General features: G+C 41.9%; 1 protein-coding gene across 3 annotated transcripts in view; it reads left to right on the forward strand.

Moving 5' to 3' along the window:
* The window catches only part of lingo2 (leucine rich repeat and Ig domain containing 2), a 250,040-nt gene that overhangs the window by 45,654 nt on the left and 176,802 nt on the right, over positions 1–27,584 (forward strand). For all 3 annotated transcript variants that reach the window (XR_009674634.1, XM_061047600.1, XM_061047599.1), the window contains exon 2: positions 1,451–1,524. The gene's annotated coding sequence lies outside the window, so the exon portion shown is untranslated. The remainder of the gene's footprint in view (positions 1–1,450; positions 1,525–27,584) is intronic.

Genomic DNA, 27,584 nt, shown 5'->3' on the forward strand with positions numbered 1-27,584 from the left:
GAGCTTCCTCTTTCAAAAGTTGGATTGATGGTTTAACTTCATCCAAAACGTTGATCCAAAATCATAACCATGGATTCATTACCTTCCAAATTCAGATATTTCTTTAAACTCGGGATGTTCCGAGAGACTAATCTCCATGTTGATTCTAGGGCCCGATCAATATGAAATTTGTTGGGCCGATACCGATATTGGGGAGGAAAAAAAATCCAAACCGTTTTATCCAGAGCCGGCGGCGCCCCTCCAGCATGTGGCGCTCTAGGCGACTGCCTAAATGGCCTATGCCAAGAGCCAACCCTGGATATATCGGCCGATATCTTTCTTAGATCTATGTTCAAGCTGTAGAGATAGATAAACACATTTATTGTGTTGATCCCTCAGTTATCAAACACTTGTGGAAAAGATTTATAATGAAGACAAGATGGTCACTCAACTGGAAAGTCATCACCGCTCAACACTCTGCAGAGTGATGATGCTTGTTATAATCCATATATCGCCCTCTAGTGGTGACAGAGAACTGCTCGTGTAATACAATGAAACTCAATGGAAGTGATATTCGACTGCTGAATATATCTAGTAGTATCTGCGATGAAATTAGCAAATACTGATAGTCACTGGATATGCTAATATCCCAAAAAGGGGGCGTGTCTCTCACTTAGATTTTAACACTGGGGAGGTTGTGGACGTAACTGGGGTATACAAATCAGCCTATCAGTGGTGGTCTTGACCGGTCTTGATTTTTAAATCCGGAGTCCGTCAAGTCTGAGACCGAGACAAGACCGAGTAAAAATGCTGGAAATCAGTCTTGGTCTCGAGACCAAAACTGATTTCCAGTACTTCCAGAACCCCTGTTTGATAGAGTCAGAAATCAGGGAGAGAGAGAGAGAGAGGGAAATGCAGGAAAGGATCATCAGGTTGGATTTGAACCCGGGCCGCCTGCCTCCTTACATGAGGTTCGTGCACTAACCGCGTGGCTCTTGGCGCCGCGGCAGTAGTTATCTTATTCAACCACAATATGAAATGTTTTTGACAATAAAGAAATCTAAATCGTCTCCTGGATGAACACGTGGAGAGCCGAGATGGAAGGCACATTATCCTGTTCAGATGTTTGATCACATTTTAAAAACCCTTAAAGAGTCCCACAGGATATCATCTCCTAATAAACCAATAAACGAACCCAAATCATGTTCTGCATATTCTGTCTCAGCGTGCAGTAATATTGTTCTCAGTCCCCTTGGAAGTATGGATCGGAGTTATGTAACATCCAGGGTTTGCATCTGTGTTCATCTCACTCGCTGCTCTTATCCAGTGTGACACAGAGTACAATAAGTGGATGACATAATCCTCCTGAACGCTGACATCTCAGATGTTTCCGGTGTGTCTGTCTTGTAGAATAACATAAGTCATTACTGTGTGTCCCTAACAGAAGTCTTCTCTTTTTCTGTGTTTTCAGACTGAATCCGTGTAGGCACCTCTTCCGCTCTCCTGGCAGGAAGCAGACATGTTCTTTGCCTCTCTTCCAGTATGGTGAGTTCATCTTTTGTGCCTGTATTAGCATGAAGAGCTGGGTTCCTCAGGGAGGCAGGAAGGGGGGGGGGGGGGTAAACAGCAGGGGCTTCATGCATCACTTGTGATAGATTTAGATATGGACGTGTTTGCTTTGAATATTCTGAGAGGTATAAACACACACAGGTTAAATAGAGCACGACTCTACCTGCTCGCTGTTCTAAAAATAAGAACGTCGTTCATTTAGGGGAACGGATGTGAGAAGCGAGATATGGTACACAATGAGAATCTGACAATGTGTGCCTTCCTCTTCCTGTTCATCCTGTTTATTTATTTTCTTTTACATATTTCGACAGGAAGAGAGCGAGGCGATTTGGACTGTGACATGATTGAAAGAGCTGCTGGCATCCGTGCACTGTGTCAGATTCTCTCTTAAGATGGTAGTTTTTGTACAAACTCACCCGCAGGTGCACTGATAGCGGGTGAATCCGTGGGTGGCGTCTCTTCTAACTAGGCCAGCAGAACGCTCTGTTCAGTTCACATACAGCTTTGTGAAATCTGCCGACTGTCAGAGCAGATGAGACAAATAACCCTGCTCAGTATTTTTCTCAACTACGGCTCTAACTAACGATTATTTATCGATCAATCGGTTATTTTTTATGGCTGTCAGCATTAACTAGTTAATCCTGATTAATCTTATGTTATTTTATAATTACCGTAGATACTCGTCCTCAGTGTCTCCCTGTAGTCTCAGTGATGATAAAGAAGAACACTGCTGCATCTTTGAATGTCTCATTTCACTTTAACAAACTCTCAGACAGTAATATCCACCTGATGACATCACACATTGACCTGATGACATCACACATTGACCTCATGACATCACACATTGACCTCATGACATCACACATTGACCTCATGACATCACACATTGACCTTATGACATCACACATTGACCTTTGTTACCGTTCCTTTGAGCTGTTTGACCTCAGTTTGGGATCCCTAACCACTTCCTGTTTCTGCGCTTAACTTCACGTCCCTGTGACCTTCCATCTAACAGAAGCTCCTTACTTTTTTACAAAATAAAAGCACACAGCAAGTAAAGTACTCTCAGCTTAAGACAGAACAAAAATTAAAAAAATAAAAGCCTGACAAGTTTTATTCTTAATGCGAAATAATAGAATTTCAAACATGCGACTAACCGCTATTAACCCGTTATCTTGAACATGCTAATTCACATTTTAAATGTACAATATGTAGAATTATGATATTAAATTAATTAGAAATGGACTAAACCTATGTTATATATATTTTGTTTTTGAGTTCTTACATTACCTCAAACATTTCCAACAGTTATTCAAAGACAGAAAAATCCTTCAATTTAGAGTTATAACGGGACGTGTCTTGCCGTGGTGGCCGCCATGACACACACGACATGTTTATTGTTGCCGTGGAAACACTGTATGTAATGTCAAAGACTGCTGCATAAGGAAGTGTAAGCTGTTGCTGAAAGCTGCCGTACTGTTGCTGTAATAAAAACCTCTTTTTTTTTTTTTTTTTATCAAATTATACTCTGATACATTAGCTCGTCTGTAAACATATTCTCTTCCTCAGGTCGGTTTCTCCTGGCCGTCATGACTACGGTCAACTACGGTAGACGTCATTGCTTGTTATTGTTTTAATTAGAGAGCCCCCTGGTGGTGGAATTTATATACTGTGCCTTTAAATAGTGCAGCTTTTAATCAACTGTAGTCTATTTTAAATGGCACTTGATTTTATTCAGCCAATCAAATGCTTTTCTCAGACAAGACAGGGCAAGCTAACAGCAACACCCGGAGCGCACCGTTTATTCAGAGCACCAACCAACTTTATACCATGATCTGTGTACTGTAGCAACAGGAACACTATCACATCCAACACAGTCGCTCAACGTTGTTGAATTTTTATTTTCATAAATCATGCATCCCTGTTTTGCACACAGTGATGCAAGAACTCCGGATCTGTTGTTCATGCCTGGCCTCAAAATGGAGGCACAAGCGCTCGCAGCCCTCGGCCTAAACACGACTTTACAAGGGTTGGTCTGAGGCGATAGCAGCCCAGGGGCGCGGATCCAGAATCATTAAAGCCGTTCTGTTGCACCAATCCCTGTCATTGTGCTTAAGGTGATAAGAGCAGCTCGTGGTTCCATGCCAACTGTGCCCATTCAGCAGGCCCAAATCATACTGGCAGTGTTATAGGGGGGGACATGGCACAGTGCAGCAGAGAGCAGCGGAGCATGATGCAGCCAATTATTGCAGAATCTCTCGTTAATTATCTTTTTTTTTTATCCCTTTTTTTTTTTTAAATGTAATAAGTTGTAACTACACTGATACTCTGATTTTTTTTATTAAAGTCATGAGCAGGTTGTTTTATTTTAATTGCAAATACAACCAATCAAAGACAGGGTGGAAATGTTGTCCCGAGGTTTATGGGGGATCTAGTAAAAACCTGATAGCTCTGGGGAGGGTGACGAAATGGAAGCAGACGTTGCTGTTACTAGCCTGCAGTTGCTGCTGTTGTGATGGCAGTAAAAAAAAAAAAAAAAAAAAAAAAAGATGTATGCCAACTGTAGATTTCCAGGCAGCTTGTGAGCCTTTGAAGACTTGTGAAACGCTGACTGTGGAGCGCAGAATGAATGTGCAAACAGTAATGAATCTTTCACCTTCAGAAGAAAATCATATTTGAAACCTCGTGTGGGCTGTTACTGCGATCTTAGACATGGACGGGGATGATGAGTGAGCAGCAAAAGGAGGGAGGTGTCAACAATGTAGCTGCAAAGTTCTTGAACTAATTAAATGAAGAATGTGTGACATGTTCCACATCAATAAATCATAAAGTCTGTCCTGTGTAAATGTGTCTCTGAGTCATGACTGTCTACAATGAGGGAGAAGCTCGAGTCCCGCTGGCTGTGTTGTTGTCAGAGCCGTGTTTACATGGACGGGACGGCCGGCTCCTCCCCTTGTGTATAAAAGCTGTTTTAGTCAAGAACTAGAGAGAAGAAGAAGAACATACTCACTGATTATTTGGATGTTAGTAAGAGTTTTTAGATCCCGCTCATTCTGTGTCAGTTTACATGAAATGTGAAGCTACGAGCTAACTAAAGAGCGCTAACATTAGCATGCTAACACAACAATGTGAAGCTACGAGCTAACCAAAGAGCACTAACAACACACAACAATGCAGGACACAGGTGATTGCAGCTCGAGGAAAGGTAACTCCTTCAAAGTGCAAACACGAGTGGAGAGGGGTTGGAGGTGTGCGGAGGCTTCAGTATTGAGGAGGTGTGGCCAAATAGCAGTTTGTTTTGGTTTCATGCTAGTGCCCAAGGGCGACACCTACTGGATCAAAAAGTCGCACATTCTTCCGTTAACATCTGCAATGTTGATTTCTTATATTTAATGCAGTTATATAAATAATACATGAAAAAGTGACTCACATAAATGTGACTGAGAAAGTTTGCAAGTCATCCTGCATCCTGTGACAGCATCCAGGGATGATAACTCCGGGTCAGGGTCACTTATCATAAGTTAGAGACTCCTATCAGTCTGTATGAAAGCTCGGTTAAGACAACAGTCAAACTGTCATTAGCTTTGTAAAGAGGAACTTGAGAGTTTTAGGATGCCTAGGTGAATCTGACCAGACTGATCGTTCTCTGATACAATTTTTCTGACACTGGTGTTTCCGTCGTTGGCATGGCCTCATGATGAGCTTCAGCAGGAACCTAAAAAAGTTCCACCATAATTAATTCTGTAGCTAAGTATGCTCATAACATCTACGGCCACCCTCGTTCCTCTGCAAACAGCTGCAGCTGACACAGTGCTGAGAAAATGTCACATCAGGTTTCTGGGTGTTAATTAGAAAGGTTACATGAGGGACCAAGTTAAAGTCTTTAAACTATAACTTTTTCTGATGCATCGCTCGCTGCTCATCCTGCAGACACAAGTCAAGAACCTACAGGTCAACTTTTAAAAGACATTGATGAAGTGTCATTTCCTGGTAGTTTTTATTGCTATAGCTTCAATAATTCTTGACTTAAAAGCTGAGGACGAGAAGCTCTGGAGTTAAGAGGTACTTTTCTCAAAATCCACTCTGATCCCGTATTTGATCATGCCTATGAACCCCTCTATTTCAGTGCTTTCTCGCTCCATGTCCTATTGTTTACGGTGAGAAGGCAGACTCAGAGGGCAGAACAAACACCTAGCTGTGGGAGTGAAGGGAAAATCATGAAGGGAAAGTCTCCAAACGGCCTGTTTGACCACACATTTCCTGAAAAGTGGAGCAGGGAAAAAACAGAGAGGATGGACTTTTCATTGAACATTGGGGAGTTTGTAGACGGACTAGAGACACATATTTGTGTGGTAAAGTGTATTTTGCATAATATGTGACCTTTAATGTAACAAACTTTATTTCAACGAGCATTTAAAAAGGGACGTCTTAGACATGAACAATGACTTAAATTAGGATCTCACTTGGAGCTCATCTTTCTGCTTATAGCTTTGACTCTTGGGTTCACACGTTTAGCATCGAGCTTCTTTACTCGATAATTGCTTTGCAGACTTGCCAATTATCAGATTTCAGATATATCTTTTTCTGTACAATGACATGCTGAACTCAAAGATCACACTTCTTTTCCTCCTCCCTTTATTACCCGTGCTCCAACCTTTCTGCTTCTTTCATCCAGACATAAACACGCCCTCCATTTCCTCCCAGTCCTGCTACTCCCTGCACATACTTATGAAAAAGCAGATGTAAGTAGTGTTACAAGTAGTGTTAAATAGACACTCAATTATGGACCATAAAGGGGTAAAGGGGAAAGCTTTCTGGGGCCCGGTCCAGAAAGCCCCAACAAGAACTTGTTAACAAACTTATGTCAGTCGGCTTCAAAGGTTGATGGGAGCCAGGAGGCTAACGCTAACAGTACTGATCGAATGTGCATGCGTTGATTTAAATCATAATCCTGGGCGTGGGGGGGGGGGGGGGGGGGGGGGGGGGGGGGGGGCACATTCACTGGCCCTTCAGGGGCCCGGACATTTCTGCAGGCGGGTCTGCTCAACGCTAAAACAATCCCCAAAACGTCCAGCTTCAAATAATATGGCGTTCTGTTATTTTCACAATCAGCCTGTAAGGTAAATAAGAACAGGCTGAGGGTATCTTTTGGATTGACTATGTAAAGTTTCCTACCTTCTCTCATCCAGCTCTAGTTAAATTCTGTGCTGATTAGATCCGCTTTAAGCACCTCTCTCAAGAGGAGGTGAGCCAATCGATACTGACAGTGGTTTCTAAATGGGTGGCGCACTTCACGTCGCCAAATGATCAAAGACCGCGTACCAAGCTTGGCCGGCCTCCGTCTGACAAAATACTTGTTTTACATTTCCTCCAGCATTTCGCTTAAGTGTCCCTGTTGTTCCTTGATGCATGACGCAACTTGTTTTTCTGTCTGTCGCTGGATTGGCACACACGCCTTTGTTCATTCAATGAAGACGGAGATCTCACATTTTTCTCTGAGATAGGTTTAATGAAGCCCTGGCACAGGCAGAAAGGCAGCTGCACAATACAGACAGGCCTGTCTGCTGTTGTAATCCTGCCGGAGAGAAAACAACTTTCTTTTTTTCTTTATCAAAGTGGATTTACTTTGTCTGCACTGCTGGCAAGACAATACTTCATAGCAACTTCTATAGTTCAGCTTTTGTTGACAGATCAAAGCCGGGATTAGGTATGGCTACGTGTGCCATCGGAAAACATTGTCACAGGCGCACAAAGAAAATAAATATATATTGACGAGACCTGTAACGCGTTTCAAACATCTCAAACCTCAGGGCCTACGGTGAGGCCCCAAAGTGACAACTAAACTGTTTGATGCCACCTGCTGTATACCTGCTCATGCAAAGCTGCATGTCGCTTTAAGAGTGTTTTTTTTCACTTTCCTACCTCGTGTCCCACCAGGGGCCCAGCACCGGCTGCGGCGCCTAAGTTGCCACATCAGTGGCTCTTCCGGAGGACTGACAGTCGGGAGCATCGTGCCGTCGGGTGAGGAGGTGGTGGAGCATGAAAGGATGCATTAGATGGTAAAGAAATCAACAGGGATCCTGCATAAGAGGTTACACTTCAGCACCTCACTTTAAGCAGCAGATAAAGAAGATTATGGAATTAAACAAGGAAAAGATAGTGTGGGAAAAGGATGTCAACAAAAGCTAAGCTCTGAGTCGTCCTCGCTTACATCCTTGTCTTAAAGAGAAGCTGTTATTTATAGCATATGTCTGCTGTTTGAATCTTATTTTTGGGTTCTTCTGTTTCCCGCTTGTTTCGTTGTCTTCTGACACCTGATAGCAGAGTTGCCAAATCAGATTTAAAGCGTGAAACTGAGTCTTGTTCAGAGCAACTTGGAGACTATTGATAGCTGTTTTGCAGCCGTAACTCAGGAGCGAGAGAAGTGATTGTCGATCTCATCGATCTGACACGGTGAAATTTACGTCTAAGAACGCTTGCTGTTGTTTCCTCTCAGATGTTAGAGCCGCCGCCGCCTCTGCCGCTGCTCCGGTGTCTCTCTCCACACCACTGACAGAGTGCAGCAGACGCCTCCTGCCTGTTCGGTCGGACGGATGTGAATGTGTAGATAGCAAGCAATGCATAAATTTGAGCTCAATTGATAACGGAGAGGAGGCACGTTGTGACAACACTGGAGCGATGTGGCAACATAATCAATCACTGGAGAGAGATGAAGCAGACGTGGAGATGATGCATTCTTTGCTGTAACTTTTGAAACCTCCCACCGAGACACATTTCAAGTGTTTGCATGTTTTCACTGCATCACTCATCTCAGGTAATGTAACATCTATTCATCAGATCAAGATCGAGGCTGACTAGCTCAACTTTTTGCATCCCAGTGATTTCATACAGCATCAATTTTAGTTAGCATTGGAAAGTGATACATGGTAGGCCATTTGTCATGACTAATCCTTGGTGCTTTCATCACTGACTCGCTCACATATCTCCAAGTCCCTCTTCTGTCTTTTTAATGCCAGCTGATTTGTATTCCCGGTGCATTTGTCGTTTTTGTGTTGCCGAGGCGGTGAGGAGGGTTTGACAGCCAGGACCAAGTGGCTGACATTTGATTGACAGTGCAATATTCCAGGAGAGAGGCAGGGAAATTATCTGAATTTCAGGGTGAGGATTAATGCCTCTCCTGGTGTGCTCCTCAATGTCTTCAGCTGAAGGCAGGGGAGGGAAAAACATTATAATGCCATTTTGAGTTAATTGAAGCACAATTTTGGAGGATCCATTAAAGATGTTGACAGACTCTCAAGGGTATTTCTTTGATTTTGTGTGAACATCGAGCCAATAGGATGCTGTTTTAAACAGAGTCTCAACCAGAAGTCAAATCAATTGTTCCAATGATGGGTAAGGTCACTGTTAAAACGATGTAGTTGTGGATTTTTGGCTAAAGATCGAGTGGATTCAAAGTGTATGTTTATTCTGCTTTTGATAATGTGTGTGGAAGGGGGGGGGGGCGTTAAGAGGCAGGCAGGAAGAGAGTATGAAGCATCTTCCCTTACTGGCCACGTGCTATAAATGTCATCTTGGGGAATTTTCCTGAATATTACAGGTAAAGTGGAGTTTAAAAACCAAACCATCCACACATGTAGCTGATACCCGTGTATGTGTGAAAACACCTTGATTTCATGTCCAATGAGATTCTTTGAATTCTCTCAAGACCTCTGAGCTTTAGTTTTTTTTTTTCAAGGTTTATTTGTTGCCCTTTATGGACATAATCAGAAATCAGAGAGAGAGAGAGAGAGAGAGTGGGGAAAGGAGCCACAGGTCAGATTCGCACCAGGACCGCCCGCTCTCGAGGACATAAGCCTCTGTACACGGGGCTCACGCACTAACCGCTAGACTACCGGCGCCCCACTATAGGTTTTTAAAAGAGAAACTCTGCAGGCCATTTTAATTGGAACTTTCGCAGTGATCGCAACTAAAAGAAAGCCTCACTTCATTTAGCAGCACTAGATCACCTGTCTGACTCATTCCCCATCGCTGCCTTTTTGCCTCGACGTCCTCAGTTTGATGTTTTAACAAGAGAGGAAGCAGTTCGCTCAATGAACTCTCCTGCATCGAGCAGCAACACCTTAAGTAAGATGTAAGGGCATCGCAGTCAGCCGTCTAACTTCTCAGTCTCTGAAGTCATTGCTCTGTGTCTCATTTCCCCGAGTATTGATGTCTTTAAGTGAGCTCTCCGAGCGCCTGCAGGGTGAGGATCCTATAGATTGCTCTGAGGATGTTGGGACACGGACGTCTGCTGTAACTCAACAGTAGACTTATGGTTGTTTTTTTCAAAAAGTACCAGAGTGAAACATTTTGGATGAGGGGAATATATTGGTATTGTGTTGTTGGGTTGGTTTTTAAATTGCAAAGAAACAAACAATTTACCAAACACTTTGTTTTTGTCCCCACAGCTGAAGCTAGAAAACAAAACCCAACCTGACAATCATGCTGAGGGGCTGATTTTCATCTTTCTCTTCAAAAAGTACCTCACTCTGGGTGTTTACAATCCAAACGGGAAGTTCAACAATCTACAGGCATCATTGGTGGATTCATCTCCGACTAAGAAGATAGTTTTCCTCCACAGTGGGAGAGCAGACTACACCTGAAAGTTACTAAAGATGCAGGGGGATGCTTAAAGATTTGTAGACACAAAAGTTGGCTTTGTCCTCGCAAATGAAAGTGCTATTTCAAAGAGCAGTGGGGAGAATATTGGGTTCCAGCTGAGAGATGGTTTACTATGAAGGAGAGTTAAAAAATGGAAACAAAAGGAGAATCGATACTGTTGCTGTGAAACATGACAATACAAGGGAATAGAATTTGATCGAGAGTTTGAAAGGATACAAGGAGAGAGTAACTGGAACAAGGAAAATTGTGTTATGCTGGCCTTCTCTTAAAAGCTGCAATGGACTCCTGCCAGTTTGTCCCTTTACTTTAGATCAGCAGTAATTCATCTGGAGTCCTCTTCTGATGTTTCTGTTGAATATCACTGGAACTGGACTCCAGGTAATTGAATGTTTAAAGGTCACATATGATGCAAAATACACTTCACCATATTCCTCTAACTCTAATATGTTTCTCTAGTCTGTCTTCAAACCCCCCAATGATGAGAAAAGTCCATTTGATCCGTTTGGAGATTTTCCCTTCATGACATCACAAAGGGCAGTAGCCCCTCCCCCAGGTGGGTGACACTCCCACAGCTAGGTGTTTGTTCTGCCCTCTGAGTCTGCCTTCTCACCGTAAACAATAGGACATGGAGCGAGAAAGCACCGAGTACACCCGAGTCCTTCCAGAGAGGGGGCGTGGTCAGACACAGCTCATTTACCGGCCGCTGTCCTACAGACACACAGAACTGATGAGCGACACACCGCAGTAAACTTAGCAGGCTACCGGCTGGTCCATTTCCAACTTTTTTTTTTTTTTTTTTTTTACAGTAAAACATTTGCAGGTACTCTTGTTGATTACTGCTAATGCCCATCCCTTGTATATATGTAGAAATATAGCAGAGACACAGATGTTCTGGTGAACCAAAACAAGGATGGAGCAAACACAGCACCACCTGGTCCCTTCCCTACTTCTGGATTGAAATCAAACGACTACAACCGTAAGTACGCAAACACAATCTGGCAGAGCAACAATCTCAAGAAAACATAATGGCCTTCCCCAACTGGATGAGCACTCAGCGTGATTACAGAAGAGGTTAGAAAAGAAGTGCTTGGATGGAGAAGCTGAGAGAGTGCTGCGGCGAGCGTCGGCAGCTGGACTGCAGTAATTAGTGAGTGAAGCTCCTCGCGGTTAAGGAGCAGCTGACCACTGGCCTCGCTCGCTTGAAGGAAAGAAAGGGGGAATCTCCTTCTCTGGAATATGACTGTGATTAACATCAGCAATTACCTGCATGGATTGCCCCCCCCTTCCTTTTCTTAGACAAAGGGAAATGAATTGCCTGTTAGATGTAGATAGCCTCAAACGCATTGTGCTTCCTGTTCTATAGTTTACTAAGGTCCTGCTTTTAATTATCATGTGTTACAAGTCTGAAATGTGTCACTTTTATGCACCTTTAGTTTCACATGAATACTAAAACACTATGATAAGATCGGCTGTGGATCAGTGGAGTCGGTTGTCTCTCGACTGGAAGGTCGAGGGTTTGATCCCCAGTTCCTGCAGCTACATGTCCGATGTGTCCTTGGGAAAGACACTTAACCCTGAATTGCTCCCACTGCTTCATCTGCGGTGTATGCATGTGTATGAATGGATGAGTTAATACTGATGGACTCTTTACCCAGCAGCCTCTACCATCAGTGTGTGAACGTGTAGGTGTGACCTGCGGTTTAAAAGCAGTTTGAGTAGTCAGAATACTAGAAAAGAAATATGGGTTTGGTTCTTTGCTCAAGGTCACCTCGGCAATACTTGGAAAGTGCCCTGGCTACCAAATCAACGTCCATATTTTGGTCCGCACCGTTACTTGCACCGGCAACCCTTAGGTTCCCAACCCAGGTCCCATCGTTGCATCGTTGCTCAGCTGGGGATTGAACCCTCTACCTTCCAGTTGAGAGGTGAACACTCTACCAACTGAGCCACAGCTGCCCCTCATTCTCTCTCATCCGCCCCAAGCGTCACACCGTCTCCTTATTTGCACCATGATTTGATGTAGTCAGATATCAATCAATCAACCTTTATTTGTATATCTCCAATTCATGACAAGTTTTATCTCCAGACACTTTACAATAAGCAGGTTAAAGACTTTACTCATTGTTATGTTACAAAGACCCAGCGGTAATCCAACATGAGCAATTTAGCAACATTTTAGCAAAAGTCAAGTTGGCAAGAAAAAAAATCCTTTTAAGAAGCAGAAATATTGGGCAATTCCTGAAACTGCAAAAAATAAAAAAATTGGATAGGGGGAGATGGGATAAGATGCAGGAAGAAGGATAGGGAACGGGAGGAGGGTTAGTGGTTCAGGCAGGCCGTCCACCATCGATCATGAGGAACCTACGAGAGCCATACACCATACAACATGCCGCACACACTGACAAACACACCCCATCCTCTTTGTAAATGGCTTTTATTTTTGGTACTTTGTAATAAAAGTTGACATCGTTTGGTTGAAACCGTCCAGAGCCGGGTCGTTATAATAAAATGAATTAGATTAAAACGTCACAGCAGAGCAAAGATGTCCAGAAAGGAATGCAGAAAACTTTCCAATGTGAATAAAAAAATAAAAAAATATGAGGTAAATAACAACGATCTGAAGCGATATTTTATTCATGCACCTTTTTCACCTTTACGTTCCTGAAAGTATAAAATGGTCTCTGTGATCTCTGCAGTTATATCCGCTGTCACTTACACTTGAGCTAATGAGCTAACCCCTCAACACCTTGAGAATTTGTTGATGTTTACTTCTCCGGAATTGGAAAAGGAGGGGGGAGGGGAGGGTAATGTGCACATTAATGAGCGCGTCATATGGACAGCAGCTAATTACTATGATGTATTCGGCGCCTCATTTGGTCGCTGGTGTCAGCAGTCGCAGCATCCCGACAATTTGAGTGCCCGTGTTGGTCTGCATTACCATAGAAGTCCCTCCGAGAGTACTTACTTCCTGTACACGTACGATTCTGTGCGAGACAGAAAAGCTTTACATTTGTTTTTCCTTTCCTCTAACTTTGTGCAGAAGAGACTTGGGGGAGCGTGTTCCTTTGAGGTTAGTCAGAGAGGCTTTTATCAGCCTCTGTGTGGGCTAACCCGAGATTCTGGAGATCAAGTCGGCATGTTGGAAGATCTAGAAGTAATGGAATTGTTACCCCGGGTTTTGTTGTTCCTTTTAGTCGTCTACAAGAGAAAATCCCTGCGACAAGCGCTGATGATGGTGTCTTCAAAGACCTCTATTGCTTTGTTCACATAAACAGAGGTAGAACAAAGAAAAGGTCATGTTTTAATGATACAAGTTTTACTGACTTCAGTGTAAAGCACTTTTTTTTAAAGCTAGAAAATAAAACCTTCTGTGATCCTCGATTCCAGCCATTGGATCTTTTTTTTGCTGGCTGCAAAACAAACAGGAAAGTCATTTTTAAATCATCTCTTTCAAGAGCTGTTTGAAATATTATCCTGCACTTCTTACGGCTCACATGCAAACAGAAATGTAAAGGTATGTAGTTCTACTCTCTCTTAAAATGTGTTTGTATTCAAGAAGAATCCAGAGGAAGAAGCCGGCGCTGAACTCCATGATGGGAACAAAACTGGATGCATCTGACATTTGATGTAATTCAGAGGACACTGACTTCCCTCTGACTTTGGTGATCCCCTGGCTTTTTCTCCAGCTGCAGCATGAGGTTGACATTTTTGTTTTTGCTGTGAAATATCTGAACAACAATTTCATGGATTGCCCTGACAGCCAGTCCAGACATGATGGATTGTAATAATTCCGGTGAACTTGAAGGCCAGGACCTGCAGTGCAAGTTAAAAAAAAAGTCAATCTTTCCTTTTCTTTGGTTAATGACAGATGCTTACACAAGGAGGCAGAACATGACATGAAAAGGACGACGTGGAAATGGTGGACAGGCATCAGAATCTGATGCTGTGATGACAGTTTTTGCCTTTGTATCAAAGCTACATGTAATTTAATGTATTATTAGTACGAGGTAAAACAAACTTGCAATCATCTTGACAGCAAATGAGAAGATTCACCACACACAAGATGGCTGCATTACTACGTCTTTCTATTTAATCACATACTCACACAAACCATGCGTTTCGCCTGCATGGCTTCATCAGGCTTTTGCAATCATATTTGGTTATGCTGCAACTTTTTGAAGTACCCTGGTCACTCTCTGATTGCTCATAAGACGTAAACATCATCAACCCACACCCGCCCGCTCACGCTGAATTTTCCTGAATATTTCCAGGTAGAGCTCACACATCGGTTCACCATGACTTCACCTGGACTGTGTCCAAAACCACATACCACATACTTCCTGCTACAAAGTCAAAGAATACATACTGCATACTAACCTGACTGTAAGCATGCCGTTAGCAACATGCTAAACTACGTGTCACGCGATGAGCTCTGTTGGACGAGCTAATGTCATTAGCATCAAGCTAGCACGACCGTTGGCCTGTAAATAGAATTCAACAACAACATGCAAACGATCATTACTACAATAACTAATTAGTCAGCTTGATATACATTTTACAACATGTAAAATGTATTTCAAGACAGAACTTTTACTTTAAGCCGGAACGTGCTCTCACACACAGCTTTGGAAAATTGACTTCGGGGGCAGCCAAGGAAAATACAAAGTCAAATATTTGTGAATTTTGAGCATTGAAGAAGCAGAGTAGGGTTGTTTTTTTGGCACAACTTCCCCAACTTCCAAGATGCATGGAGAGTTAAAGGCTAGAAGAGGTCAAAAAGCTCCAGCGTTTCGTCTTGTGGCCTTCATCAGGGTCATCAAGTACCATAACTAAACTTTAAAACATTTTTAGCACTTGAGGTTAAAAAACTGGAGGATAGGGGACACATGCTCTTTTCTCTATTTTGCTGAAACTTTAGTAGATAACTTGCAATTGAAATGCAGAGAGGATGTTTCTCACAGCACCCTGTGGACACATTATTTGTATATGAGCCTTAAGGAGAGAACGCCTGGCAGTGATTGAGAGACAAGTGTGCTCTGCTGAGGGTGCTAAAGTGTAGAAACACACGCAAGAAACACATAATGGGAAAAGAGCTGCAGTGGCAATTATTAGATGAAAAAAAAGTAAAGATATATGTATCTGGGGATGGTGGAGCCTGCAGTTGTTTTTTTATGACTCGCTCTTAACTTGTGCCTTATCCAAGCTGTTTGAATGTAGGCAGCTGAGTCTGAAATACCAAGAGATCATCACACCATGACAACATGTTATCCTCACAGGTCATACAAACTCAGACTCTTTGATCTTTGATCAGTCATATATGGAACGTTTGTTTGTTAGATGTTTCCTCATTGCAGCTGTAGCATTACGCATTAGTATTGAGGACAGTTAAGCCAACAAACATGCTCTGCACATAGCAGCACGGCGTTGAATAATTCTGCCCCTTGGCTGAATAATCTAGTCAAATCTGTAATGGCAGAGCAACATCCAAAGCCAAGATGTCAAGTAACTTACTAGCTCTTGAAATAGTTCATCTGACAGTATGACATACTGCAAACTGTGGGTGAATGTCTCCAGATTTATGAGCATGACGCACAAAGTCTAAAATGTGTATTTGCATCAAACGTTTGCTCAGATAGTTAAACTTTCATCATGAGTTGTTTGAAATCGTGCACCATTCATTAATGCATCACTTGATCATTTTATTAAGTGATACTTACTAGAATCAATTCACAGTGACTTTTGTTCATAGAGAGTTGAGAATAAGACAAAGAATGAAATATAACCAGACATGTCCTTTGTTTTTAAACTTGCATTGTAAAGTAGAAGACAATGCCGTTACATTCTCAAGATGGAAACTTCCATCTGTCCTATCTATACCACTTTTCCCTGGCTGACACACAGAGACAGACAACCAGCCACACTCACATGCACAACTACGGGCAATTTAGAGTCCCCACTTCACCTAACGAGCATGTATTTGGACTGTGGGAGGAAGCCGGCTCAGAGTTTGAAATGGGCCCATGCTGCACTGACACAAATATTTTTGCCGTTTAGAATGATGTCATGTAGTGATCTGTGTCCTTGTTTTTCTTTTTTGCACAGTTGCTTTGACATCTCTTGGTGTGAAACCACCATTACAGATCTTAATGCCTTTGTGTTTTTCAATGAATTCCCCATCTAACTTCCATTCCTAACAACTGACCATGAAGGCCTTAGAGGAAAAGGATATCTCACAAAAAAATAGCTAAATATCTGTCCTACCATGTCTACATCATCAGTTCACTTTTCATTCCTCTACAAAACAAATAATGAAACCTGGAGAAAGGTGTAGTAGCTGTGACCTTGTGAATGCAATCAGGTTAATGATGACATCATACACTTACCACTCTTTGTAACAATCAAGGTGCCGTCTCCATGTTGTGTTTTTACTCTAGCTCCAGAAGTAATTGGGTTAATGCCAAATTCATTCAAGTCGATAACGGAAATCAACATTGTATTATGGGTAACAATCAATCCATTTCCTCTCTGTTATTATGAGAACAGCAGCAAAGCAACATCGGCTTTCAGTCATTGGTACTATTGATCGTCAGGGACATCATTTACTTTAGTCCCAATGTGAGCTCTTCAGCCCATTAGTCCGTGCTCGTGGCTGTTTGGCCAGAGCTGGTCGTGGTCTCCATCATCATTAACACCTGCCTGGTCATTAAGTCGAGCAGTCAGACAAAGGGACGGAGATTATGGATTCCATCATTGCTCGTCACATCGCCCCGGCTAATGACTTTTGTAACAGTCTAATGGTTAGTGTGGCGAAAGGCCAAACAAAACCAAAGATCCACAAGCAAGGGCGAGCAAGTGTCGCTGCGTTTGATTGTTTTTTCTCTCTCATGACCTTTTGATATTGGTTACAAAGCGGGGCAGCTGATTGGTCGATGAGGCCTGCAAATGAGTGCAGAGGTCATGGTTAAGAACAAATTTAGCTGAAATAATACAGGAAGTGTTTACTCACCTGAAACACATCAAGACGTCCTGATTAATCAGCCAACATTATTGAATACCTCTCAGAGCATAGTGGTTATACTAGACGTTGTTTCTCATTCTGAGGCTGAATACGGTTTATTTTATGTTTAAGTCAAACACTTCTCTATATGTTTGTATTGCTCTGCTTATTGTCAAGATTGTTCCAGGCGACTACATTCAAAGATAAACATTTAAATTCAGTTCCTTTTCTATATGGTTCACTTGTCAATAGAGCTTTATTGTAATATTGTTATCCGTTTATTTAGGCTGCTCAGCTCAAATTTGAACCTGAGCCACTCGCTTCGAAGACTGCAGCCTCTGGACATGAAGTAGGCAAACTAACCACTAGGCCACTGGAGCCCCCAGACAGAACTATGTGTGACATATTTGTCCGTTTGTGTGTTTGTTTTTGTGTTTATAAGGTTTATAGAGTTTTATACCACATGCATCGTATTACCTACCGCTGTCGCGAGTGAATCTGTAAATTACCGCGGGAATTCCTTTTGTCTCGGCACTCCAGCTTCTCTGTCTGTGCTCATCATGGTGCGGACTTAGATCGCAGCCGGAGGGTGTTGACGGACAAAGGTGCAGGGAGCCGAAAACGGACATGCACATATATCTGGTGGAAGTTCGGGGTCACCGTGCATTAATGTTGTAAAAACTGAAGTTTGTAAATGAAAGTCAACAGAAGTCAATGAAGAGGAATTATCCATCTACAGGAGATAAAAAGAGGAAGACCAGTATGTATAGGGCCACTGGGGCAGACATGATGGTTGGAAGGCCCTTCAATTAGTTTTTGCCTGGGGCCCCAACAGACTCTATAATCGCCACTGCCGCCACCAGCTCCCCGGTATGTGTTTTAAACTGGATCGTTGCTTAAAAACAGTGTAACACTGATGATAGTATCCTGAAAATTTGATTTTTTTCTCCCTGTGTATTTGATGGATTCAAAGGTAGCTAAGGCTTAAAGCCAGCGGAGCTCTAAATCAATACATTCCTGTCTGTAAAGCATCCTCTCGCCAACTGATAGCCATGAAAAGAAGATCACCGAAACATCAGGAAATACATTAGGGTTCTCATCAGGATGGACTTAGACGCCCATGTATCATTCAGCAGCGGGATCACACGTGGAGTAGCTTGAGCAAATCAGGGAGAAAAGGTCAAGCTTAAGAGATTTCCATTTCTCTCGGCTTCATCCGCATCTAAACAAGTGTGACAGCGTGTCAACATCAAGCAAGTGGAGGGAAAATATTAGTGTTCTAAATAAGACAAAGGGGACACCTGAGGGGGGCGGGGGATCTTTTATATTATTCATGGAAGTATTTAGGTGGAACACATTCTGTACGCAGTGATAGACACGGAGCAGGAGGGTGTTGCTACGGCTACGCATGTAAATAAAACAAAAAGCTAGCCCTGACCTGAAGTGTGGACTGAATCTAAAAACAGGGAAAACATGAGGCTGGGTCAGCTCACTTACACGCCGGGCCACAGGCGGCCATGATCTCACTGGACGGCGTTGTACCAGCGACGAGTCCAGGCTACATCAGGGTTTTTGTTGTAGTCGCATTAGAGAATACATGGCTGGTTTTGAAACACAAGTTCATGGGTTTGGGTCGGCTGTCGAGTCAGGTAGCTTCACAGTCGGCGTCCATACGGGTCCTCACTCAGCTGCCGCTTCACCTGAGTCTTAAACGTCCTTTAAAGGCGACATAGCACTTGCTCTGTGGGCTCCTCGGGAAGGGTGAGATTGAGAGTTTGGACGACCCAGAATAAAACCCCCCATGAAAACCAGTCCAAAGTTATTTACAAAACAGAAGGATAAGGAAGAAGAAGAATACTGGATAATGAAGATTGAAAGTGTGCTGTTAAACTGCATATATTCATAAATAACAAAAGCTAAAGAAATAGTTAAAGTTGTTCAATGTTTAGCCTCGACTAACTGTGTCTTATTTGCCAAATGTGGTTTGGACAAAGGATGCCTGGCAGAGTAAAAACAACCGAAAAACAAAAAAGCCGAATAACTCGATCAATCCCAGATTAGCCGTTGCCAGCCATCGATCCGAGAGGAAGCTTGACTTTTGGTTCAGGGAAGATTCAATCCCCAATCGATCCTCAAAGTGTCAAGTTCTTGTCAAGAAGGCCTTCACCATTTCCTGATGCAAAGACTTGGCAGGGGTATGAAATAAGTTGAGAGCAATCAAGCAGGAGGAGGCGGAGAGATGGAGGTTGTTGTGTATGCATTTGTGTGTGTGTGTGTGTGTGTGTGTGTGTGTGTGTGTGTGTGTGTGTGTGTGTGTGTGTGTGTGTGTGTGTGGGGGGGGGGGGGGAAACAGAAGGGGGACGTAATGTCACTAATTTACTAAACAAACGAAAACTACAACAACAGCACTGATTGCGTGGCTGGTTGCAGGAGTGGTGTCAAATTGTCGTAGCATTGCAAAGTTTTATGGGCCGTGCAGAACATTTGGACTGGGAGGCTTGGACAGCAATCGGCTACCATTCACTGTAAATGGGACCTGGCGTCGCAATCCAACGCCTTCAGTTGAGCTATAAAGATTAACAAAGCTCCCAGAAGTACTATAAAGAAAAAAGTAGAGAAAAGGCTGAACTGCATGCAAATGTCTTCTGATGCAAATTGAGCAAAAAAAAAACAAAAAAAAACAGACAAGGGCCGATCATGCCAGTTTTTAAATCGTTTACTACACCCGCTCCAGCGGTTCACTTTCAGGGTAGATTCAGGACATCAACGCCAATCAGACTTACAAGCTGGGGCGGGAAATGTTGCTTTACAGTGTTTTAAAATATGCAAACAAGGGGAAGAAAGACAAACAACTTTCTTGTTCACAGTAAAATGGCTTTACATAAAAAGGAGTCTCCTATTGGCATTTTTAATTTTCAAAAATCTACAGTTTCAACAGTAAGTTTCAAGGCATAAGACAGCGCCTCGTCCTTTTTTAATCTATATTTAAACAAAGCCGTTGGATTGGGGATCGGTGGAGATCTTTGGGATATTCTTGAGAATCCTCTCGGGGGAACTCCCCTTTAAATCTTTACAAAGATGTTTTAGCTGTTGAAATGTACAAAACATTTGTCATAGAAGTTGCAGAACAGATGACAATGTCTCTTTTTGGTTTGGTTTGGCAACAAGCTGAGCACGGGCGGATGAAATGTTCTCCTCTTGTTATTTAAAGAGCACATATTATTCCCCTCCTCCACCTTTTCAAACAGTCCCCCTGTGGTCTAAATGAAACATCTGTGCTGTGCTTTGATCAAAATATAACATGAATCAAGCACCAGAGGAGGTTTGTGACCCTGTATAAACCAGCTCTCTCAGAATGCTCCGTTTTGGTGTGTGTGTCTCTTTAAATGCAATGAGCCCCGCTCCCTGAGTTTTCCTGGTAGACATCACTCCCTCGCGAATAAAAATGGCTGACCTGCACAGAAGTTTAGCTCTAGTCTGGAGGTGGAGTCCATGGGTGGAGATACCAGGGGAAGGGAGGGGATTTTTTTTTACCAGAATCCCACTGTGACATCACAAGGAGAGCACATTTGAAACTGAGCATTTTTCTCTGTGTTGTAAGACTTATGCAGACCACAAACAAAGGACTGGATGGGTTTATTTCACATGTTGTGGGTCAGTAGACTCTCAGGTTACACAGATATATGTTCAAAAACACTGACTCTTAGAAACAACTGGCAGTAGGGTTGCCAGGAAGTTACTGTAAAATTAACGGTATATTGCTGTTGCTGAAATTTACAGTTTTCTACCGTTTTTGTAAATACAGCAAAAAGCTGTGATTTTAAACCTTAACAGGAAAATACTGTTGAAAGGATGAACTGTTTAATACTGTTTATTTACAATTCTTCACAAGAGGTATATTTGCAGATTTTTACTGTGAATTGTAAATACTACACTTAGCTAGAGATTAATTTCCTTCTATCAAAATGGACACAATATATTTATTTTATAAACCTAGTGATTTGATTAATTAATCCTTGCATGTCATGTTATAAAACACCAAGTTTTAAAATAATAAATAAAAATGACCTTTAAAATTGCAACTTAAAATGTTAAGACAAAGCATAAAACTTCAAACTGTCTTCTCAAACCACATCTGTCTTTATTGAACAAAACAAAGACAATACACATTAAGAACACGAAGGGTAAATAGGCAAAAAATCTTGCACAAATATTTACATTAAGACATTTAGCAAAGGCCATTTCCAATGTATAAAAAGTGCATAAAAGAGTTTTGGTAGATACATTTTAAACAGAGATGGGAAAAAATGTTATGATGTTATAGTTTCATAGCTGAATAAACAACCTGTCCTCTGAGGGAAATTGTGTCCCTGGACCTGCACCTCCCTCTGATTTCTCCTTCCAGACTGAAACTGCCACAAGGAATCTGTAAAGGGAAAAAACAACATTAGAGCATAAGCAGCTCCAACTGAACAGTGAACATTAACATATGGACAATCCTTTCTAAATATACCCCATATACAAAGAAGTAAAGTAAAAGTATGAAGTAAAACTAGTATGAATAAAAATAAGTCCTGGAATTACTTTAAGTATGAATTCAGGATGTATGGCAGCAGCTTTATGTGTTAAAACAGTAAAAAACTAAAAACATGCTTCAGGTCCATTCTGACAATCTCACTAAAGTTTCCTTTTATACATTTTCAAATACTGTATATTATACTATTTATACTATGGCCATATTGCCTAGTAGGCCCAGCTAATCATAATTTCTAATTCAATATTTAATTAATAGTTAGTGTCAGTTGAAGCTGAAACAAAGAAAAAGTGACTGTTGTTGTTAGCTAACCATTCTAGTACAACCAGGCAAGCAAGTCAAGTTCATTATAGTCCACTTAGTTAACCACATTACAAGAAAATGTTTTGTTTTTTTCCCATTTAGCAACTGTTAAGATCTGTATTTCAAGCTAATGTTAGCTGGCAAAGAATTCACTGTGTGTGTCTGCCTGCAGTGTTTCTGTGTAATTTCTAAATCTAGCTAATGTTAATCCCACAAATGACTTCAAACTTAGTAAGTGATGGTTTTTGCCTATTCTATCTAGCAAAGCAGTAAGGCACTCACCTCTTAATTTTCAGGATGGAGATGTATGACAATCTGACAAAGCCAACTCCACTGTCCTTTCAACCAGTCTCAACTTCCCAAAATGCATCGCAAAACCTACGGTAAATTACCGTTTTGTTTCCTTCAAGCAATAATACAGTAAAATGTTGTTATGAACCGTTATAATACAGTAATGTCCTGTATTTAAACATAACAGGAGTGTGAAGTGGATTTTTCATAATATGTCCCGTTTAAAGATGGGGAGTGAAAGAGACGTTTAAAGCAGATAAAACAGACAGTAGACTGAGAACAAGCTGTTAGGCCCCTCAAAAAAAGGTGGATTGACCCAGACTACTTTTCCAAATCATACCCTGTCATCAGATACAGTCAAGGTTTGAACCTTCTTCATTTTGCACCCAATCAGCTGGAGTTCACCACACTGACTTGGCCCCTGACTCTCACTGCAAAGTGGAGATTTGGCTCCGCACTCCACCTTTACCTTCCTTTCTGCTTCTGTTGTGCTTTAGTGGGAGCTTTGCACCAGGAGACTTGATTAACTTGCTGATGGCAGCTGAGCTCTTCCTCTCCAGGGTCAGGCTCAGAGCTGCACGGATATAAAAAAATAAATAATAATACATGGATGGATTGGTTTTCATCGAGAATGTTCCCACTGAAGGCAGCCTTCAAAAATACTTTCACATTGAATCCTGCTCCATATTCTGCATCTGAAGCCTCTGTAGCAAATGTTTGTTTTAAACAGTCTTATGTTGAGCAAGATATGAAATATGTTTTCTCCCAAAAAATGCTGCAATGGGACTGACCTTGCTCCAGCATCCATCGCCTGACACCTGCATATATAGGCCAGCGTGTGCGATTGGCAGGTAGCCTGTTGATGCTGTGCTCTCTGATGTTCAGTAAATATGAACCGCCTGCTTCAGAAACCATTCACGCCAACCTATCAGTGCTAACTGCAAGCAGCATATGCTGGGGTTTGCTGATATCTTCCAACTGGCATCACAAATTGTTGAAGTGTGTCAGCACAAGCGGCGAACACAAGCAGCGATTTCCACAGTGTCAGCAACAAGAGGTATAACAAGACACACAATTAAGAGCTCACACTCATAGACCCGACCACACTTACAACTCAAGTGAGAATGTCGGCTGTTGTCTGTGATCAGTTGGGATTTCAGTATCTTAGTCATCACATTGGATGTTGGAATTGTTGAATCACACAAAGAAAACTTCAACTTCAAGCATCTTAATCCACTTTGATGAAATTAGAGCGAGTTAGAAATCCAGCAAAAAGCAGTTTAAGAAAAATCAACATTAACTGTTTGGTCACTTTTATATTTCTTTACAAAGATATGTTATGTTTTATGGTTGTCCGTCAATCAATCTACAAAAATGAAACCATGGCTGAAACTGAAGCAAGTCCGTGAGCATCGACTGATTCCTCCTAATCCTCATTTTACTCTCTATGTCTTTTAATATCTATATTTGTATAGTATCACAGTTTATTTATTTAAGTCTAATGTTTCTAATCCTAAAAGCAGAGCCAGGGACAGGAGCTGCAAATTATCCACGACTAGAAACCTGCATGCATGACTTCTGCTTTGTATGCAACACGTGAAGCGATGCTCATTCAGTGTTGCCAGATGTTTTATAACTATCGTATTTGTACCATCATTTTGCCCTCCGTATCATGTTCCATCAGTAATTGCAGAGAAGGCTAAATGTACGATAATTTTGCAATTTCAATGTCTCCTAAACCAAAAACTGTTTGTGATTTGAGAGCAACCAATCACATCAGCATGAATGATATTGCCGTCACCATTCGTTTTTTTTTAATGTACGGTCGGGCCCTGGAGTTAACCCTGTAGATACAGTAATAACTTCTGTTGTGAACAAAATGACTCTTCATATCCGCTATAGATTTCTGCTTCTGGGAAGCTCCATTAGCTTTTCTTGTATAAAGAGGAAAGCTTCCCTTCTTGTGACCCGGGGGGTTATGTAATGATCTGAGTGTACTCTGAAAGTTAGAGTGAGAGAAAAAGTTCTGTCAAAGGGTCAGTTAACCTTTAATCTCCTCTCTCGCCTGCAACATGCTCCCTGGGCGAGCATCTCTTTGGAGCATCATCACGGTATGGACTCAGGACCTTTTTCACATCTTGTTGGCAGGACTTTCTGCTTGTTGTATGCTCAAAAGCTTTTATTTCTCTTGATCTAACGCAGATCAATTGTTGTTTTTTTCTGTATCTCTTTTTTATTTCTTTTATACATGCTTAACATGGCCCTAAAATTGAATAAGGCCCAAAAATGGGAAAGAAGGCTACAAACTACCGTTTATTAATAAAGGAAGAATTACTTCCATTAATATTTGAGTTATAGTCGATACCTGTCATCTTGTAGTTTGTCTTGTAGTTCTTCTGTGATCTTGTAGTTCTCCTCTGATCTTGTAGTTCTCTTGTGGTCTTGTAGTTCTCCTGTGATCTTGTAGTTCTCCTGTGATCTTGTAGTTCTCCTCTGATCTTGTAGTTCTCTTGTGATCTTATAGTTCTCTTGTGATCTTGTAGTTCTCCTCTGATCTTGTAGTTCTCTTGTGGTCTTGTAGTTCTCCTGTGATCTTGTAGTTCTCCTGTGATCTTGTAGTTCTCCTGTGATCTTGTAGTTCTCCTCTGATCTTGTAGTTCTCTTGTGATCTTATAGTTCTCTTGTGATCTTGTAGTTCTCCTGTGATCTTGTAGTTCTCTTGTGATCTTGTAGTTCTCTTGTGATCTTGTAGTTCTCTTGTGATCTTGTAGTTCTCTTGTGATCTTGTAGTTCTCCTGTGATCTTGTAGTTCTCCTGTGATCTTGTAGTTCTCTTGTGATCTTGTAGTTCTCCCGTGATCTTGTAGTTCTCCCGTGATCTTGTAGTTCTCCTGTGATCTTGTAGTTCTCCTGTGATCTTGTAGTTCTCCTGTGATCTTGTAGTTCTCTTGTGATCTTGTAGTTCTCCTGTGATCTTGTAGTTCTCCCGTGATCTTGTAGTTCTCTTGTGATCTTGTAGTTCTCCTGTGATCTTGTAGTTCTCTTGTGATCTTGTAGTTCTCCTGTGATCTTGTAGTTCTCCTGTGATCTTGTAGTTCTCCCGTGATCTTGTAGTTCTCTTGTGATCTTGTAGTTCTCTTGTGATCTTGTAGTTCTCTTGTGATCTTGTAGTTCTCCTTTGATCTTGTAGTTCTCTTGTGATCTTGTAGTTCTCTTGTGATCTTGTAGTTCTCCTGTGATCTTGTAGTTCTCTTGTGATCTTGTAGTTCTCCCGTGATCTTGTAGTTCTCCTTTGATGTGTGTACAGCTGATCATGGCTGCATTCACGCTCCAGAAACAGAGGTTGTGTTAGAAGAAACCATAACAAGTTTGATTTCTCCCTTAAAGACGATGAATTGGTCGAGTTGCCCTTTCGAGACACTTTGAAAACTCAAGAACAGAAATACTTCCACAAACACAGAAACGGTTTAGTAGCTCAAATTGACAGGTGTGGATCTCTTCAACGCGTTACCTTGCTGGCTTCTGTGGCTTCAGCTTCTTTCACAAATCACAATGACACAGTAGCTTTAGTAAACTGCTAACACTTTAAGTACAGTGAGAACAGTCACACGGGCCAATCCACTTATTCCCAGCTCGCTTTATTCCAGCTGAGCTTTCACACTTTTGAAAGGGAGACCATCACGCCTTATACACTCTTATGATGTCATTTATGCAAAGTCAGGAACATGAGAGAACCAGGAGGGTACACAAAGGGTCCTTAGCATGTTGAAAAATACAGAAAATACACAAAGTGACCTCGAGATCGATTTACATTTATGATACTAAAATGGAGTGACGTGATATTTGGGGTATGTGTTGGTTGGGTTTTTGTCTTGTTCTTATGATGTTTTGGGGTTTTTGTTGTTGTCATGGGGTTCTTATGTGTATGTCAAATCGTGCCACAATTTTGGGAGTTAGAGGACCCGATTGCAGACTAACAAAAAGGCAAACGGCAAAAACAGGGTCACTTCTCAAAAGTCCAACAATTCCCGAAATCAAAGTTCAAAAAGGAGAAACGACAAGACGCCACGAGGAAACAGAAGGGAATCAACACGGAGGCTAAATAGGCACTGGGGTAATCAAGAACCAGGTGTGACATACAAGAGACAGGTGAAACTGATGAAGGCGATGATAAAGGAGGGGAAACCAGACAAAGGGAGGAAGTAAGACAAGAAACACTGCAGGATGAGAAATACAAAATAAAAGAGGAAACACTAAAAGATAAGACTAGAGAAATGCAAACAGGGACATTTGGAAACACGAGGGTACAAACGAGAAAATACAACAGGAAACTCTTAAAAGTTAACCGAGGAATATGAACAGAAAAACACACAGGAAGTAGAGAAACACAAGGATACAAATTACAAAATAAAACAGGAAATAACATCACAAGCAACAAAGACTAAGGAATAAACAAGGGAAATCATGACACAGCTGTTTTAATTCCAGCTTTTCAAAGGAATATACAAATGAGGCACAGGTAGCCTAATGATTAGCGGGCGCTCCCCTTCTAAGCGGGTGACCTGGGTTCAAATCCAGCCCGCTCCTCCTTTCCCCACACTCTCTCTCTCCCCGACTCCTGTGTCTCTAAAATAAAGGCATTCAAAATAAACCTTGAAAAAAAGGGCTTTACATATTTCCGCTTTTTTGAACGGGTTGCAAATAATTACTAACCGAATGCAGAGGTCGAAATCTGCGACTCCAAACTCCACAGTCGAGTATTTCTCTTATCACAAACGCCAGAAACAATCTATATTACCTGTGATGATAAGCCAAATGGTTTTAAAGCCAGGACAAAGGACATTGAAAAACTGCAAGCTTGTTGGTCCAATGACGACATTAAATACATTTAGAAGTCGTGAATCAAAGACCTAATCCCGTGGCTTGTTGACTTTCAGATTTACATCTTTGAGTCGCGCTGACAGCTTCCATCAACGTTCAGCGGCAGGCTGGACCGAGAGCGTCGCACAAGAAGAAAAAACACCTGCCTGGACGTACAGCGGAGAGAAATCAATTAAAAACAGGATGCAGATAACGTCTGACATTTCTGCTAACGCCGAGGAGATTGTTATCTTTGAGATGACGGCTTGAGGTTGGACTGTTTGAATTTGGCCGTCCTCTCTGACAGCCGGGGTCGCAGGGAGGTCGGTCTTGTTCTAGCAGCGTCTCACACGGCTTCTGTGCTGTTATGATGTACATGGAGCTCAGCGTC

The sequence above is a fragment of the Labrus mixtus genome, chromosome 10, assembly GCF_963584025.1.
Source record: "Labrus mixtus chromosome 10, fLabMix1.1, whole genome shotgun sequence".
Classification (NCBI taxonomy): domain Eukaryota; kingdom Metazoa; phylum Chordata; class Actinopteri; order Labriformes; family Labridae; genus Labrus; species Labrus mixtus.